The following is a 19,142-nucleotide window of genomic DNA, read 5'->3' on the forward strand; positions in this document are numbered from 1 at the left end:
GCACGAGGACTCCTAAGTCCCTTTGCACCTCTGATGTTTGAATTTTCATCCCATTTAAATAATAATCTGCGGTACTGTTCCTTTTACCAAAATGCATTATCATACATTTTCCAGCACTGTATTCCATCTACCACTTTTTGCCCATTCTTCCGATTTGTCTAAGTCCTGTTGCAATCACATTGTTTCTTCAGTTCTACCTCTACCCTCCACCTATCTTTGTATCATCTGCAAACTTTGCCACAAAGCCATCAATTCCATAAGAGATGATCATGATCATCTTGGATCATAGCCCGCAATTCTCTTCCAAATTTTGGAGGGCATTTTGTCTTCTTATTGGGGCAACTGTTAGCATAACTTCAGGATTCCACCTGCAAATTAATGGGCAGAGAGAAAGGGTGAACCAGGATTTGGAGAGATCCTTAAGATGTTTGGTCTTGAGAAATCCGATAGCATGGAATAATCATCTTATTTGGTCAGAATTCATACACAATAACATTTTTCAACCCTCCATTAGGATGTCCCCTTTCAAATGCCAGTTAGCCTATAGTCTATCCCTATTCCTATAGCAATAATCCAAGGTGGGTGTCCTTGCTACTGATAAATTGATTAAGATATGCAAGCAGATGTGGTCTCAAGCAAGATTGACTCTAATGGCCAACTCTCAACAGCAGCAACAGGCTAGCTGTTAAAGATGACCAGGTCCTTTGTTCTCTCTGGGCCTGCAGGTTTGGCTTTCAACTTGGAACCATCCCATGCGGGTGGAATCTTGGAAACTGCCTGCCAAATACATCGGTCCTAATATTTTAAAAAAATTGCTTACTATTACACAGAACCTTGCATATCCATCTCAGCTTTCATATTTCACGCCTCAAGCCTGTACTTTTCAATCCCTTGGCCCCTGCTCCCAAGGATCCTCCCCCTCTTTGTTTTGTCAATGGACAACAGGTTTACACAGTTAGATGACAACTGGACTCTTGTGTTCATGGCAAGATACAATATCTCAGAGACTGGGAAGACTATAGCCCTGAGGAAAGATGTTGCATTCCTCTCAGGGCATTCTGAACTCTTAATTAATCATGGAATTTTGTAACAGGTATCCTAATTGCCCTGGGCTGTCTGATACTGGGCATGGTGGGGGTATTGGGGGGGGCATCCTGTCATAACTCTTCAGACCCCTGAGGGGCACCAGCCAGCGGCAGGTCTCAATCCAACTGAACATGGTTTATTTGAGTGAGTTGTTTAAGGACTACTTTAATCATTAAGTTGTCACTGTGATGTCAACTTTCATGATGCTTGTTACATGAATATGGGTTCCTTATCCTTCTTGTTCTTAAGTGATTAGTTTTTGATTTCCAACTGCTCAGGTTTCCTGTGTATTATGTTCTATTTAAGGTTATTCTAGTCCAGCCCTCATCACTGAGTCCCGGATTCGAGTTTTGTGTGAATTCTGTGCGCTCAAATCCTAAGTAATAAGCTCTTTGTTTGATTATTCCTTGCATTATTTTCTGAATAAATCTTAATCATTAATTTTTGCTATCGAGTCCTGAGTTTACTTCGCACCTGGGTCTGCTCATCTGAAGATCGTTACAGGAGGGGCCCCAGGGCAAAGTGGATTTCAAATTGATTGGAGGAGAGAGGGCAAATCCCTTTTTATGATTAAGCAAGGCTGGGCTTGAGGAGATGGACACCTTGGGGGTTCTGGGACTAAGTAATTTAAGTTCTTTTCCCACAAATGGGGATATCATAAATTTCTGTTGGAGTTTCCTGGCAATGACTCTTCTTGATGTGGTTCAACTACTGTGTTGGAGTTCTTGTTTCTTGATGCTAATTTTACATCCGGCCACAACTTTTATAAGTAGGCCACTGACTGTTTAATTTTACGTCTATGTTTAACTTATGTTCATCCTATGAATGCTGCTATGTGGCTGTAAGATAGTTTTTTTATTGCAGCTGTGCTTACATACTTGTGCATCTGACAATAAAATGGGCTTTTGACTCGTTGTTTTGACTGACTTTAGCTTGGTCTGAACTTACATTGTAAATAATACAATAATTTTGAGCGTGGCAAGCTAGAGGCTGAACCCCAGTTTTTAAGGATTGAGCAGGCAAAGTGGGTGAGTGGGTAGGTGGCAGCGGGTATAATTACCACCCATACTTCAACCTATTTTTTGAATGTGGATGTGAACTATAGAGCTGAGATAGTCCTTGTAATTCTCATTTTATAAATAGGGCAGCCATTCTAAGTAATTACAGGCCAGTTAGCTTAATATTTGCATTTAGAGTATATTCAGCAGCTTCATGTAAGGATGAATGTACTGTAGTCAAAATAAAAATGAACGATCTAAAGTAGCTAGTACACATTTCAAGAGGTTTAGTTATGCTTTTCTAAATTTCTAAATATTCTTTGCAAAGATAATGGGCATTGTTGATAGAAATATTGCAAATATTATGAAAAATTGAAATAAAGTGCAATACAATTGCATTTCTCATCTTCCATTAAATCTTGCAAACATTCTTCCACTTGTTTGTGCTTCATGTTTTTTAATTATTGTCTACAAATTGACAATTTTTTTATTTTCATGTCTTGCACCATCTTCCGTTTTGTCAAGCATCTCTCAACAAAAATTTTTTAATATTATCAAAATGAAATTTCTGGTTATACTGCAGAAATGTGACCATAACAAAATGGGTAAAATATTCAACATGAATCCGGTTACTTCATACAGAATTATAAGCATTGAAGTAATGCGTCACACACACAAAGTACTGGAGGAACTCAGCAGCTTCAATGGAAAAGAGAAAACAGTCGACGCTTCAGTCCTGAAGAAGTGTCTTGGCCTGAAATGTTGACTATTTGCTCTTTTTCATAGATACTGCATGACTTGCTGAATTCCTCCAGTACTTTGTGAGTGTTGCTTTGGATTTCCAACATCTGGAGATTTTCTCGTCCCTGTAATGTTAAGGTACTGTATAGCTGTTTTGGATAGTCTCCTTTCTATGGATACATATCAAGTTAAATTAAAGCCATCACATCTTTTAGTAGGTGAAATCATTTTAAAGGTATATCATTTTAGTGATTTTATCTCATTGGAGCAAGAGTGGAACAACTGAAAAGAGGTGAGTTGCATTACTTGTTTGAAAGTTTCACTTGCAGAAATTTAAAAGATTTTAGTCAGCTAACTGTTAGTTAATAAGCAATTGGCTATCAGCAGCCTATAAAAAAAAAGTTGGGGTCAAATGGACCAGCCATTTCTTGTTTTTTTGAGAGGGAATGCAATCTTGTCAATGTGCTGTGCTTGTCTGAATGTGAGGTTTGGTGAATATCGGGCTTTGGTGGGAAGGACAAGCAGCACTAAGGTCAGGTGAGAATAGGTTTTTTTGTCTTTTTTTCTCAAAGCACTTTAGTTATGGCAGGCTAGCTCGTGTCATACTTCCCCTGTGCAATGTGGGAACCTGGCGAGGCTGCCAGAGTCTCTGACGACTATGCGTGTAGGAAGCTCCTGACAGATCACGTGCTGGCCTTGGAGCTGTGCCTGGTGAGAAAATTGTGGATAACATATTTAGGAATTGGTCACGTGCAGCTTAAGGGACTAGAGAAAGAGAAGGAATAGCTACCCAGCAGGAAGGCAGTGAAGAAGAAACCCGTAGTCAACTCCCTCTTAAACTAATATATTCTTCCACTTTGAATACAGGTGGAGGAGATGGTTCATCAGAGGAAAATATCAGTAACTAGGTGGTTCTGATGCACAGGAGGGCAGGCAAAAGTATGGCACAGCTCTACTGGTAGGAGCTTCCAATGTACTGACAATACAGGAAAATGTGGGAAGAGGATCTACAAGCTGAATTTAGGCAGCAGGGTGATAAATTAAAAGGTAAGTCCTCAAAAGTGATAATCTCAGGATTGCTATCTGTGTCATGTGCTAGTCGTGTAGTAGGAATCTACTATGTGGTAGGAACTGATTCTGGGAGAGGTGGGAGCGGTACAGACTGGATGGTCTACACCTGGGCAGGACTGGGATCAATGTCCTGGGGAGTGGTTTGCAAGTGTTGTTGGGATGGGTTTAAACTAATATGGTAGGAGGATGGAAATCCAAGCAGAAAGACAGAAGCAATGCAGAGACCAAAGCACATTTTAGGAAAGAGAAGTCGATGTGAAGTATAGAAAAATTAAATGCGAAAGACACACAGGTTACCAGATTCTAAAAAGATAACTAGTGTAAAGACACCACATCTGAATGCCCGCAGTATTCAAAACAAAGTTAGCAAACTTGTGCTACCTACTAATACAAAGGGCAATGATTTACTGGCCATGACAGTAATGTGGTTGCAGAGCGGTGATGACTGGGAATTAAATATCCAAATGTATTGGCTAATATGGAAGGATAGGTAGGAAGGGTAGTGCTCTTAATTAAGGATGAGATCAAGGTGATGGTGAGAAATGATATAAGGAGCAGAATGTTGAGTACATCTCAGTAGAGATTAGGAATAAATATTCCTGCAAGGATATTATTCCCCCTCCAGGTTAGGTGCAGACCGACCCATCTATATGGGTTCACCTTCCCTGGAAGAAAGCGCAATGATCCACAAGTCTGAAGCCCACCCTTCTGCACCATCTCCTTAGCCATGGGCTGAACCGTGTTTTTTCTTATTTCTAGCCTCACTTCTGGCGCAGGTGGCAATCCTGAGATCACAACCCTGGAGGTCCTGCTTTTTAACCTATCACCAGCTCCCCTGCCAAAGTTTGCTCTAATAAACCAGTGAATCGGATTTGCATAATTTTAAATTACCAATGTCCAACAGAGTCTTGTCTGCACCAAGTCCTGCTCCTCTAGCTCCTCTGCGATCGAGCAACTCACTGATGGGTTTGAACTACAGTACTTGAAGTTCTTACTATCCATTGGGGTAAAAAAGGCATTAAAAAAGACAAAAACAACTTTGGTCGGTCCCAGAGAGGCCTCTGTGTCTGAGTGTATTGCCATCTTACTGTGAGGTGTGAAGTTATTTCCTCAAGTTCAAGAGCCTGATGGTTATGGAGTAGAAGCAGTTTCTGAAACTGGTGATATGGGACCCAAAGCTTCTGCACCTTACACCTGACGGCTGCAGTAAAAGGCGAGCATGGCCTGGATGCTGCTTTCCTGCCGCAGGAGTTTAGGTGTTGCTGCATTTTTGGATGATTTGGAGGTGAATGTTTCTAGTGGTGACAAAAGTCATTCTGGAAGGTTGTCTATCAGATATTGCACCGCACACAGCAAAATCAAGAAAGAGGCTGAAAATGTCATACTCTTGGTTAAGAATGTATTCATGTGTATCAGAGGCATGACAAAGGAATTCCTAATCCAATGGTTCTGACAATGTCTATTTCCTCAGTGAGTGCTGGATGCATATCACAGCTTTCTGATGAGGAGCATAGATTGTTATTAATTGAGCCAATCTCATAACATGACAATTAATTAAGCGCACAAGAAAAGATGGTATTGATGGTAATTACCATCAAAAGAATTGATGGTAATTGCGTTGGAGATTAGAGAGGTTCATTTTATGACAGGAGAATACAATGTGTACTTTAGAAAATTCAAAGTTAAGTTTCTTGTCACATGCACAAGTACATATATGCACATCTGCAATAAAAACTTACAGCAGCATCACAGGCACATGACATTATGTAAGCAGCATTCATAAAACGAACATTAATTGTACACATTTTTTACACAATTGGAACTAAAATTCATTTTAGTGCAAAGTGATCAAAGTGGTCATGGCGTTGCTAAATACTAATGATTGGGGTTTTGTCGGTTGGTTCAAGGGAAGTAGCTGTTCTTGAGCTTGGTGGTGTGGAACGTAAGGTTTCCATTCCTCCTGCTAAATTGTAACTGTAAGAAGATAACATAGACCAGATGATGGGGATCTTTCATAATGGATTCTTGAGACACTGTATCCTCTAGATACAGCCAATGGTGGGGAGGAATGTGCCTGTGATGAGCTGGGCACACTTCACAAATTTCTGCAGCTTCTTGCATTCCTGCTTATTCATAATGATGTACTAATCCATGGTGCAACCAGTCAATAACTTTGTTGGAGTATTTGGCGACAAATTGAAACTCCTTAACCTCCTAAGAAAGTAGACATTGGTGTGCTTTTGTTGTGATTGCCTCTGTGTTGGGCACAGGACAGCTAATCAAATATGTTTTTTCCCAGGAATTTAAAGCTGCTGACTCTCTCCACCACTAATGCTCCCCAAATTAGACTGCACCATGTTTGCCCTCCTTCAACTTCCTAAAATCAACAATCTTAGTTTTGCTGGTGTTGAACAAGAGGTTGTTGTTGCAGAACCACTCAACCAGGTGTTCTATCTTGTTCCCATAAGCTGACTCATCACCACCTGTGATTCATCCAAGAGCAATAATGTTGTCAGTGAAATTTACAATGACATTAGAACGTCAGTGTGTATGTTACCACATGCTACAGAAATCTGGAATTATTGGGTCCTGTGCAGTACCGGATTAGTGATTTTTGCCAAATCACAGGTGGGCAGGTTAGGATTAAATAAATAAACACCACTAACAGAGACGCGGGAAAACTTTTTCACCCAGAGAGTGGTGGATATGTGGAATGCTCTGCCCCAGAAGGCAGTGGAGGCCAAGTCTCTGGATGCATTCAAGAGAGAGTTAGATAGAGCTCTTATAGATACCGGGGTCAAGGGATATGGGGAGAGGGCAGGAACGGGGTACTGATTGTGTATGATCAACCATGATCACAGTGAATGGGGGTGCTGGCTAGAAGGGCCAAATGGCCTACTCCTGCACCTACTGTCTATTGTCTAACCCCCTTGATGATCACCACATCCTACCTTTAAAGTACCCCGTGAATAGTACAAGTTGGACAATAAAGAAAAAAGAAACAAATAAAAAGCAAGTGAAATTTATTAAAGTACTGTACAGGCAAAATACCTTACAATGTATTTGTCTTCACTTGCATCAGAAGGCTGGTTACTGCCACTTCCAAAGTAAAGCATTGGATTGTACTACTAAGCAGAGTTATGTGTCTGAAAGTGGGGGTCATCTGGATTGTCTCGTGTTTCATCTTGAAAATCAATTGAATCTTCATGACCTGGTGGTGGTGACGAAGTTTAAAGCATTTTATGAGAACTTTCTTAGTTTTGAACATCTTTCATCTTTCATTCTTTATGCACATTTGTGTTTTTTTGATTCACCGTCAGCAGCGAATTGGAGCAACTTTTCTTTGTTTTTTTATATCATAAACTGTGGAAAAGCCAATCTTATACAAGTCGTATATGCTTTTCACAGACACACCACTGTTGAGTTTATTCAGAACTTCCACCTTATCTTGTATAGATAGCACAGAGCAATGATTTGCTTTTTTTAAAGACAGTTGATTCTGCTAATGGCGAGGTGACGGGTTGGCGCTGTGACACGGGAAAGACTTTTGCACAGTACCATACTTATCAATGTGGACCGGAGATCGAGTTTGTAAATCTGGCAGGACCAAATGATGTTGGGATTGGGGAGGGTGGAGCGTGGCATGAGGGGTATGGGATAGATGGCAGAGAAGGGGTGCCAGGGGTGGAGTTGGCATGGGTGCAGACACACACAGCCCTGAGACACCAAGCAAGGTCATTTGATTCCAGACAATTGGTTTATTGATCATTAAATGATGTCTTTCTGGTGCTTCTTGCTCCCTCCCATCTCTCTTTCCCCTTTTCCTAACCATGATTCTCCTCTCCCTGCCCACTTCTCACTCTCAGCCAACAACAGAACCCCATACCAGAATCAGGAATATCACCACTCTCATAGTCATTAAATTTGTTTTTATTTGCAGCTGCAGTTGAGAGCAATACATACAATTGCGCAAAAGTCTTAGGCACATATATATATAGTAGGGAGCTGGAGACTTTTGCACAGTATTGTATTTTATTTGCACAGTTTGTCTTATGCAGATTGGTTGTGTGTAGTTTTTCATTGATTTTGTTGTATTTCTTTGTTCTACTTTGAATGCCTGCAAGAAAAAGAATTAGCAGTATATGGTGATATGTATGTACTTTGATAATAAATCTATTTGAACTTGAAATATTGACCATACACACATTTACATCATTATTATTTTCTTTGTATTTCTTGGTTCTATTCTCACTGAAGCATTTAACAGTTGTATGTGTGATTTACACTATGTTAACATAATCATATTGCCAGATAACAAAGATACTTTTACATGCATGGACCCTCATAGTTATCAAGTGTTCAATAGGTCAGACAACATCTGTTTAAAGAAAAGAGAAACTGTTTCCATTTCAGGTCTGTGGTACATGTTATATTAGCTATAAAGTGAATTATTTTAAGGTCAATCCTGCTTTAATAAAATATCATGCCATTGACTTTTCTCTGAACTGCAACATAATATTGCAAAGCTTCCAGTTGAAAATTAGCTGGGACAATGAATGTTTATAATTCTGTGAGTTTCACACACTACGTGAATTTATTCAGCATTGCACTGTGAAGCCCAGTGTGAATCTAAAACACGTCACTGACAGCAAGGATCAGAAGGATATTGTAAAAGTCCATTCTGTTAAAAAGAATTATTACCCTATAAAGCTAGTGTGGCATCGTAGTATTGAAGAACATACAATTATAGAGAGTGTTTATCAAGCAGTGGTAGTTGTAACTAAGGAAATGAGCTTGCAGATCATCAGAGGGATGCCCCAAATGAAATCAAAATGGCGGAGACACAAAAAGAAAATCAAACTTTGGGTAATTAACACAGTTCTTGCATGACACTGCCAGTGTTGAGTAGAAATTGGTTCAACTCATTAAAACAGTTATTCTGTTTAAAAATCAGGTTGGGGATAGAAGAACTACCAGTGCTAATGGAAGAGGTTTTTGATCACCATATTTATCTGTTCCACTAATCCACCTCTTATCACATGCCACCGAGAGAGAGAAGAGAAAGGTATGTGTGTGTGCGTGCACGCTCGCTCCTGGGGGAGGTATTTGAGTCAGAGAGCACTCTTTTAATCAATTGCCAACAAGCAGCTGATGTTCATAACTGCCGGTTGTGGTTCAAAATAGAAGACAAGGTCTTGGGAGAACATGTGCGAGGCCTGCAGTATGCATCAAGTTGCTAGCAGAGAATTGAGATTTGGAACTTAGAACAAAGAACAGTGCAACACAGGAACAGGCTTTGGTCTAGAATATTGTGATGAAATGATTAAGGTATTGACAGCTAATTCTTACTGCCTGCACATGGTGAATGTCCCTACATTCTCTGCACGTTCATGTTCCTACCTAAGAATTTCTTAACAGCTTCTGTTGTATCTGCCTTCACCACTACCTCTGGTAGTGGGTTCCAGGTATCCAACTCTCTCTGTGTAATAAACTTTGAATTTTCCCACAAACAGGTTAAATGTAAACCCTCTCGTATTAGACATATTGACTCCTGGGAAAAGTTATTCTATCTATGCCTCCTTTTTATGATGTAGACTTTCATCCGATCTTTTCTCAGCAAGCGATGAGAAAGCTACCCTAGTTTGTCCAGCCTCCCCTTGTATAACCTACTCTTTAAGCCAGGAAAAGTCACGATAAACCTCTTCGGCACCTGCTGCATAGCCTCTGCATTCTTACTATAAAGAGGTCACCAGAACCTGTAATGTACTGTAACTTCCTGACTCTTGAACTCAGTACCTTGACCAATAAAATCAAGCATGCCATCCATCTTCATTACTATAAAAACTTGTGCAGCTGGTTTTAGGGAGCGATGAACTTGGACCCCAAGATCCCTTTGTACAATAATGCTCTCATTAGCTGTGTACTTTGCCTTTACATTTGTTCTCCCAAAGTGAAACACCTTACACTTGTCCAGATTAAGCTCCATCTAACATTTCTCTGCCTGTCTACCTACATCTGCACTTGATTTACATCTCACTGTATCAATTTGGCAATCTTCTGCACTATATACAACACCAACAAAGTTTGTGTTGCCTGCAAACAACTTAACTACTCACACATCCATCCATATTTATTTTACAATGGAGGTCCCAGCACTATTCCTGCTGAACACTAGTAATCATGGACCTCCAGCCAGAATAAGACCCATCAACCACTACCTTCAACCTTCTATGTGCAAGCCAATTCTGAATCCAAGTGGCACCATCACCATGGATTCCATGCATCTTAATGTCTGGATGAGCCTACCATGAGGGACCTTGTCAGATGAGATCATCAATGTTATCCAATCAACGCAGCACCTCCCCAACACCACCCCCCACCTCACCAACAGATTCTCATCCTATTTCATCCACGGAACCTCACTTCACCCAACCCAAAAACACCATCATCTTTACCCCCCCCCATTGGCTGTCCATCACCATGGCAACCTCGTTCATCACGATGACACAATCTCCCCAGCAGCACAACACAGTCTCACTCCCTGCTTACAGCCTCACCTCACATGTCCCACATCCTCTCCGATCTACAGCTCCAAACCATGCCACACCATTTCTCTTGTACATAGCTTCTGCTCCATCACAGCCAATACACAACCCCCCATCCCCTCCTCTGCAGCTACCCATTTAGCCACTGCCTCTGAACACAAACCTCCCACTCCACCAATGACTCTCCTTCAGAAAGCTTTCCCCTCTGTCTCACTGCTCTCACAATCAGCCTTTCTCTTCTCAAACCTACCAACATAGTCATCCTGCATCCCTCCATTCCTACCCCAACCTTTCTCCCTCCCTGTTCAGCCATTCCCATCTTCACCCATCCCCTCCCAGCTGGTGAAGTATCTGGCACTCCTCCCAGCTGGTGAAGTATCTGGCACTCCTCCCAGCTGCTACCATAGCTTGCCTGCCATGTTTAAAGGAAGCAGGGGTTTGAAGCCCGAGTGACCTACTGGTTGCAAAATTAAAGTCCCCCTCAATAATTCTGCTCTTTCACAAGATAAAGTGTGCTAGGAGAGCATGCCCGTCATATTAAACACCATCAGCCATCTTGTTGTGAGTTGTATTGGCTGCAAGCTGTATTTTGCTTTCGAGATATGGTTTCTTTCCTTGCTGACATCTATCTGCTGCAATCGTTGTCATTGCCTCAGCAAAGACATTACTCGCCTGAGCTGCACAGCAGCCTCATAATTCTCTCTGAAGTACCACACAGACAGTGCATTTCAAGAAGGAAAATGAAAACAGCTGTGTGGGTTTTTGGTTACACTCCTGACCAGCCATGCTCCTGCTCGCCCTGGTCTGCTGGTGCAGAAAACTCACACAAGCCTCATCATTAATGACCCATGTTTGTCACTGCCTGCTAAAACCTGACTTCCAGCTCTTTAAAAATAAATGCTTATATTATTTATGTCCTTGAAACTTTCCTGAAACTTTTGATAGTTGGGATTCAAGAAATAAAAATAATATCTCTTTGAAGCAAACTTCAGACTTTTTAATTATGTGTAACGGTAAATATTTCAAGTATTTTTTTCTTTTGAAATGGAATGCAGAAAGGGAAAAGCATTATAATGCTTGCTGCCAAAGTATTTGCACATTCCTTATAATATCGTTACCTCACTAATATATTGCTTTATAAGAATAAAGGTCAAAGGGAATCAATGAGTGTTGAGGTAACATTACGCCAGATTTGATTTTAATCATTTTGCAATGTGTAAGGTATCAAAGGAAATTTTGCCACTGTCCACTAGATTGCCATCTAATTTTATTTTATTTGGGTGTTTTCTTTTTCAGGAATTAGTTTTGGCTCAAAGTAGGCATTACATATATGGAAGACTATTTGTGTTTTTAGTGGAGGGCCTTGGCAATCACCTTGGGATGTTTAAATAAAACAGAAACCGTGCTGTTTAATTTTCTTGTCTTGACTTCCATTCGGAAATTGAAAGTTTAGTAAAGAGTGGTTTTCTGACGAGTATGGGTTGAGAATTTTTTTTTCTCCTGAATAAGAGATAAATGTGCAGTAAAACAGAAGTAACTTTTTCAAGAGGAGAGGTGCTAATGAACATGAAGAAAGATGGAAAGTTTGTGTTTCAAGGTTTAAGTGAAATTCAGAAATTGAGTCCATGATAAATCATTTTGCAGTAGAAATTATGTGGGGAAGCGAAAGAGAAAGCAAAGAAGTTCCTGTAGTCATCTGGTGTTATGGTATGACAGAGAATTGTGGGAACCTGTATGGTGGTCATGAAAAGAGTGTAACATGTTTCTACATTAATTGGTTTCAGTTTCTCCACTTGCCACTGCTGCTGACCTAAATATGTCCAACTGTTTCCTACTTTTTTTTGGTTTTTGCTTGCCTTGCTCTTGTCACCCTAAATGGCTTAATTCAGCACAAAAATGTCTACTATTTCCTGTAACCTCTGCCTTTTCTCATTCTTACAATCAAAATGGATTTTTTTTTGAATCACCTAAGAGTCCCTCTGCTTCCTTCACATTGAACAAAGTTAACGTTGTTGACAGAAATGGTTTTGACTTCAGGCAAAATCTGAGGTAATAGCCATTTATTTGTCTCCACTTTGAGCTCACAAGGCCGTTTTTGTTTGATCCAGACGCTTGAAATACTGACACAGTGCATGCCCTTGTGACCACAGGCAATTTATGGAGAGAGAAACAAAAATAACCATTCATATTTAAAGGCAGAGGAAGCGGCTGTAGATTAATATTTGTGCATTTGCAACAAAATTTCCGATAGCTTTATTACATATTCAGCCACCCTGGTTGAAAGGCCTCCAAACATGTAAGGTAAACTCTTCTGCAGGATCCAGGGAGATGTTTGTTACTCTTGGGTAGCTTTCAAGACTTCTTCATTTACATACATTTCTGATGCCTGTTTCCTCTGAAGTAGTTCAAACTGCCACTTTGTCAATTGCAGAAAATTTCCAAATTTTACGCCTTCTGACAATGTGCTTAGCTGTGGCATATTTTGTCCTTGTACACATCGATTCCTCTGAAGCTACAGAACATAGAACAGGCCCCTCTAAAGATTACAAAGTTAATATGAAATAATTAGTGCAACAAATTTCCTATATTTGAACACATGGAGCAATTTTGCATCCTGCAACATAGTTTCTAGAGAAATATTTTAATTCTTGATAATTATCCAGATTGTTATTATTTAAAGTGGACTTTTATTTTATCTTAATGGAAAAATAATGATGCATGTAATTATTATCACACAAATTAACTATAAGTTCAGAAGAAGAGGTAAGTTATGATAAGTTATATTATGGTCCATAAATAACTGACTTTTTTTACTCAGACAACAATTTTAGCAATAGGTTCTTCAAGAACTTGCCAGATTTACTTGTGAATTTTTACAGAATTTTGCACAAAATTTTAATGCACTAAGTACAAACATCTATTAATGGAATTATAAATGTGATATCTTAATGCCAAATAAAATTTTTAGTAAAGAAGAGAAGTAATTTAACTTTCTGGGTTTCTTGTGTAGGTATTAAATTTAAAATATTAACTTTAAATTTTTATATTTTCATCATTTTGTTTTCAGCATAATTTTCTCATTCTTTATCTTACTCCATTCCTTTTTCATATTCTTTGTGTAAATAATTTAATTCTCTATTGCTCTTTCACTTTATCTCAAATTTTTAAATGTTTTAGTTTAACAACATATGTTATTGATCTCATCATTCATTCAGGTTACAAACAAACAACTATCATTACTCTGCCGTACTCAGCATATGCTTATAACAAGATATAACAGCAGCTGCCCCGGATAAAGGATTCTGGAAAATATCTACCTGTTAAGTGCAGTACCTGTGTTGCATATCGTGAAGTGCACTACATCAACTAATCTTGCACCAATGTGTCTAAAAATGTAACTTGCGGAAGTACTGTCCAAATAGACCAACTAAACAGAAGGTTTAGTTTGTGCTTTGCCTTCCATCTGTGATTTCTTGCATATGACCAATCAAATACACATTTAATTTTAATGATACAGTACATCAGAAAGGGTGAATAATTATCTATTGATGTTGAATGTTAAATGCATATTCTAAAAACCCCTACTAGCTAAGAGTATTTGAAGAGTTTTGCAACTTCAGCTGATGCAAGGCTTTTGCATTATGAATTATGGATTCCTCTTGGACTTCTACACTTTGATAAAATAAAAAGGAAAAATATTGATGCAATATTCCTTGGTATATTCCTCGGACTTCAACTACAACACAGAGTCTTGCCATCTTCAGAAGTTTTCTGATGACTCTGCCATAGTTGGATGCATCAGCAAGGGAGATGAGGCTGAGTACAGGGCTACAGTGGGAAACTTTGTCACATGGTGTGAGCAGAATCATCTGCAGCTTAATGTGAAAAAGACTAAGGAGCTGGTGGTGGACCTGAGGAGGGCTAAGGCACCGGTGACCCCTGTTTCCATCCAAGGGGTCAGTGTGGACATAGTGGAGGATTACAAATACCTCAGGATACGAATGGACAATAAACTGGACTGGTCAAAGAACACTGAGGCTGTCTACAAGAAGGGTCCGAGCCGTCTCTATTTCCTGAGGAGACTGAGGTCCTTTAATATCTGTTGGACGATGCTGAGGATGTTCTACGAGGCTGTGGTGGCCAGTGCTATCATGTTTGCTGTTGTGTGCTGGGGCAGCAGGCTGAGGGTAGCAGACACCAACGGAATCAACAAACTCATTCGTAAGGCCAGTGATGTTGTGGGGGTAGAACTGGACTCTCTGACGGTGGTGTCTGAAAAGAGGATGCTGTCCAAGTTGCATGCCATCTTGGACAATGACTGCCATCCACTCCATAATGTACTGGTTAGGCACAGGAGTACATTCAGCCAGAGACTCATTCCACCGAGATGTAACACTGAGCATCATAGGAAGTCATTCCTACCTGTGGCCATCAAACTTTACAATTCCTCTCTTGGAGTGTCAGACACCCTGAGCCAATAGGCTGGTCCTGGACTTATTTCCACTTGGCATGATTAACTTATTATTATTTAATTATTTATGGCTTTATATTGCTATATTTCTTCACTATTTTTGGTTGGTGCAACTGTAACGAAACTCAATTTCCCTCAGGATCAATAAAGTATGTCTGTCTGTATATTTACATTAGAGTTTAATTATATCACTGCACCCAGCCTGCTGGTGGGACATATTCATGGTGTGGCAGCTACTAGCGTGAGATGTGTTTTTGAAAAGCAGGCTAGCTAAAACATTGCATCAGTGGGATGGCTCTACAATTGCCATAACTTGGCAGCATTCCCATGCAGAAAGCTGAAGTGATTAAGAATAATTCCTCAGTGTGGGCCTCATGTTGCACTGCAAGTTGTGTCAATGATACGTGGTATTATACAGCGTGGAGCAGGAGACATGTCCAGCCTTCACTTGGCAGGGATAAACCAGAGGAAGATGCATGATTGGTTTTCTATCTGGCTGTTTTCTAGTGTTTCAGAGCCTGATTGACTTGTTAGAGTGAGCAAAGGAGAGAAAACAATGTTATAGAGTTATGTCTCTGTAATATGACATAAACATTAAATTATCTGAACTTAAAATCCTTGTTGATACCAACAGAAAAGATAAATACAGGCATACAAGAACTGTTTAAATTTTTTTAAGTAAAAAGGTAAAATGCTGTATGAGCAAGGCAGAATGTTGCTTTCTTCCACAAGGTACTACAAGCCAATCAGTTCAAAAGCAAAACTTGAAGCAGCACAGTTATCACACACCATAAATCTGTACTGCCCGTGAGTTTTGTCACTTCAAAACATTAAGCTAATTGGAAGACAAACAAGGAGATGAGAGATGCAAATCGAACTTTGTCTTATTTTAAGCGAGGCACACACTTATCACGTGGTAGAGTCAAAATGTATGCAATTCACTTATTTTTACATATAACCTGTAATGAATTATTTAAGCAAATGCTTAAACAAACAATATATTTAAAATTTTACTCAAGTATTGTTGAAATATTAAATACACACTTCTCTCTGCTTAACTATGAACTCCAACTCAATAGAGTACATAAACACGGTATACTATATAGTAAAAATACCATACAGACATCCACAGCATAGTAAATTTTAAGGTGACCCATTCAGGCCTAAGGATTTAATCATTGTAGAGGCTTTCTCACTCTTGTGGGATAACATCTTTCCTGACAAGGGGGATCATTCTGCTTGGCAGGTGAGACTTGTGGCTGTGAAACAATCTCAGGTTCTGGGGCCTCCTCAGTTGTGGTTGTAGGAATTTTTATTTTATTTATTAATTTATGGGATGTGGGCATCATCAGTTAAGTCAGCATTTATTGCCCACCCCTAATTGCCCTTGAGAAGGTGGTGATGAGCTGCCTTCTTGAACCACTGCAGTCCCTGAGGTGTAGGTACATCCACAGTGCTGTTAGAGAGGGAATTCCATGATTTTGACCCAGCAATAATGAAGGAATGGTGATATGTTTCCAAGTTAGGATGATGAGTCACTTGGTGGGGGATTTCCAAGTGGTGATGTTCCCAGATATCTGTTGTTCTCGTCCTTCCAGATGGTAGTGTTCATGGGTCTGGAAAGTGCTGCCTTAGGTGTTATTGCAGTGCATCTTGTAGACAGTACACACTGCTGCAACTGTTCGTCGATGGTGGAGGGATTGGATGCTTGTGGAAGGGGAACCAATCAAGTGGGCTGCCTTGTACTGGATGGTGTCAAACTTCTGAAGTGTTGATGGAGCTGCACTCATCCAGGTGAGTGGCAAGTATTCCATTACTGCCTTGTAGATGGTGGACAGGCTTTGGAGAGTCAGGATTTGAGTTACATGCTGTAAGATTCCTAGCCTTTGATCTGCACTGGTGGCCATGTTTTTCATATGGCTAGACCATTTCAGTTTTCTGTTAATGGTACCCCCCAGGATGTTGATAGTAGGGGATTCAGTGATGGTGATGCCACTGAATGTCAAGGGTCAATGGTTAGAGCCTCTCTGGTTGGAGTTGGTCATTGCCTGGCACTTGAATGTACTGGCCGCTTGTCAGCCCAAGCCTGGATATTGACCAGGCCCTGCTGCATTTGGATATAAACTGCTTCACTGTCTGAGGAGTCACAAATGGTGCAGAGCATTGTGCAGTCAACTGCAAATGTCCCCACTTCTGACCTTATGGCGGAAGGAAGGTCATGGACGAAGCAGCTGAATATGGTTGATCCTAGGACACTGAGGAACTCCTGCAGTGATGTCCTGAGGATGAAGTGATTGACCTCCAACCACCACAAGCATCTTCCTTTGTGTGAGGTATGATTCCAACCAGCAGAGGGTTTTTCCCCCTAATTCTCATTGACTCCATTTTATCTTGGGAACCTTGATGCCATACTCAGTCAAATGCTGCCTTGATGTCGAGGACTATCACTCTCACTTCACCTTTAGCTTTTTGTTCCATGTTTGGACCAAGGAGGTGATGAGGTCAGGAGCTGAGTGGCCTTGACAGAACCCAAACTGGGCATCCGTAAGCAGTTTATTACCGAGTGGGTGCTGTATGATAGCACTGTTGATGACTTCTTCCATTACTTTATTGATGATTGGGAGTAGGTTGATAGAGTGGTAATTGGCTGGGCTGTTTCTTGTGGACATACCTGGGCAACTTTCCCCATTGCTGGGTAGTTGTAGTTGTACTGAAACAGCTTGGCTAGTGGCATGGCAAGTTCTGGAGCACAGTTCTTCAGAACTATTGCTGGGATTTTTTCTGGTCCCATAGCCTTTGTAATATCCAGTGCTTTCAGCCATTTCGTGATATCATATGGAGTGAATCGGACTGGCTGCATACTGACATCTGGAATGCTGGGGACTTCTGGAGAAGCCGAGCTGGATAATCTACTCGTCACTTCTGACTGATGATGTTTGCAAATTCCTTAGCCTTACCTTTTGCACAGGTGTGCTGGTCTCCTCTATCATTGAGGATGTAGATATTTGTGGAGCCGCCTCCTCCTCCAGTGAGTTGTTTGATTGTCCACCACCATTCACGGCTGGATGTGGCAGGACTACTGAGCTTGGATCTGATCTGTTGGTCGTGGGACAACTTGGCTCTGTCTATTACTTGCTGCTTATGGTGCTTAGCATGCAAGTAGTCTTGTATTGTGGTTTCACCATAGTGACACCTCAAATATGCCTGGTGTTGTTCTTGGCGTGCCCTCCTGCACTCTTCATTGAACCAGGGTTGATCCCCTGGCTGGGTGGTAATGTTAGAGTTGGCACTATACCGGGCCATGAGGTTACAGTTTGCAGTTGAGTACAATTCTGCTGCTGCTGGTGGCCCACAGTGCCTCATAGATGCCCAGACTTGGGTTGCTAGATCTGTTCAAAGTCTATTCCATTTGGTAGTGCCACACAATGCGGAGATGGAACTTAGTCCCACAAATACTGCGGTGGTCACTGCTACCAGTGTTGTCATGGACAGATGCTTCTGCAGCAGGCAGATTGGGTGAGATGAGGTCAGGTGTGTTTTTCCCTCTTGTTGGTCCCCTCACCACCTGCTGTAGTCCCAGTCTAGAGCTTTGTCCAGTAGGACCTGACCAGCTCAGTCTGTGGTGGTACTACTGAGCCACACTGGGTGATGGACATTGAAGTCCCCCAATCAGAGTACATTCTGTTTATTGCCATCCTCAATGCCTCCTCCAAATGCTGCTCAACATAAAAAAGTACTGATTCATCAGCTGAGGGAGGACGGTACGTGGTAATCAGCAAGAGGCTTCCTTGCCCATTTTTAACCTGGGGCCATGAGACTTCATGGGGTCCAGAGTCAATGTCCAGAGTTGCCAGGGAAACTCACTCTCTACTGTATACCACTGTGTCACCACCTCTGTTAGGTCTATCCTGCCGGTGAGACAGTACATACCCAGAAATGATGATCGTGAAGTCTGGAGCATTAACAGTAATGTATGATTCTGTCAGTACAACTATGTCAGGCTACTGCTTGGCTAGTCTGTGAGATAGCTCTCCCAACTTTGGCACAAGTCACCAGATGTTAGTAAGAAGGACTTTGCAGGGTCGACAGGGCTGGTTTTGCCATTGTCGATTCCAGTGCTTAGGTAGATGCCAGGTTATCCATCTGGGTTTATTTCTTATTATTTTCTTTTTAGCGGTTGGATACAACTGAATGGCTTTCTAGGCCAATTCAGAGGGCTTTAAGAGTCAA

Source organism: Hemitrygon akajei, chromosome 12 (genome assembly GCF_048418815.1).
Source record: "Hemitrygon akajei chromosome 12, sHemAka1.3, whole genome shotgun sequence".
NCBI classification, from domain to species: domain Eukaryota; kingdom Metazoa; phylum Chordata; class Chondrichthyes; order Myliobatiformes; family Dasyatidae; genus Hemitrygon; species Hemitrygon akajei.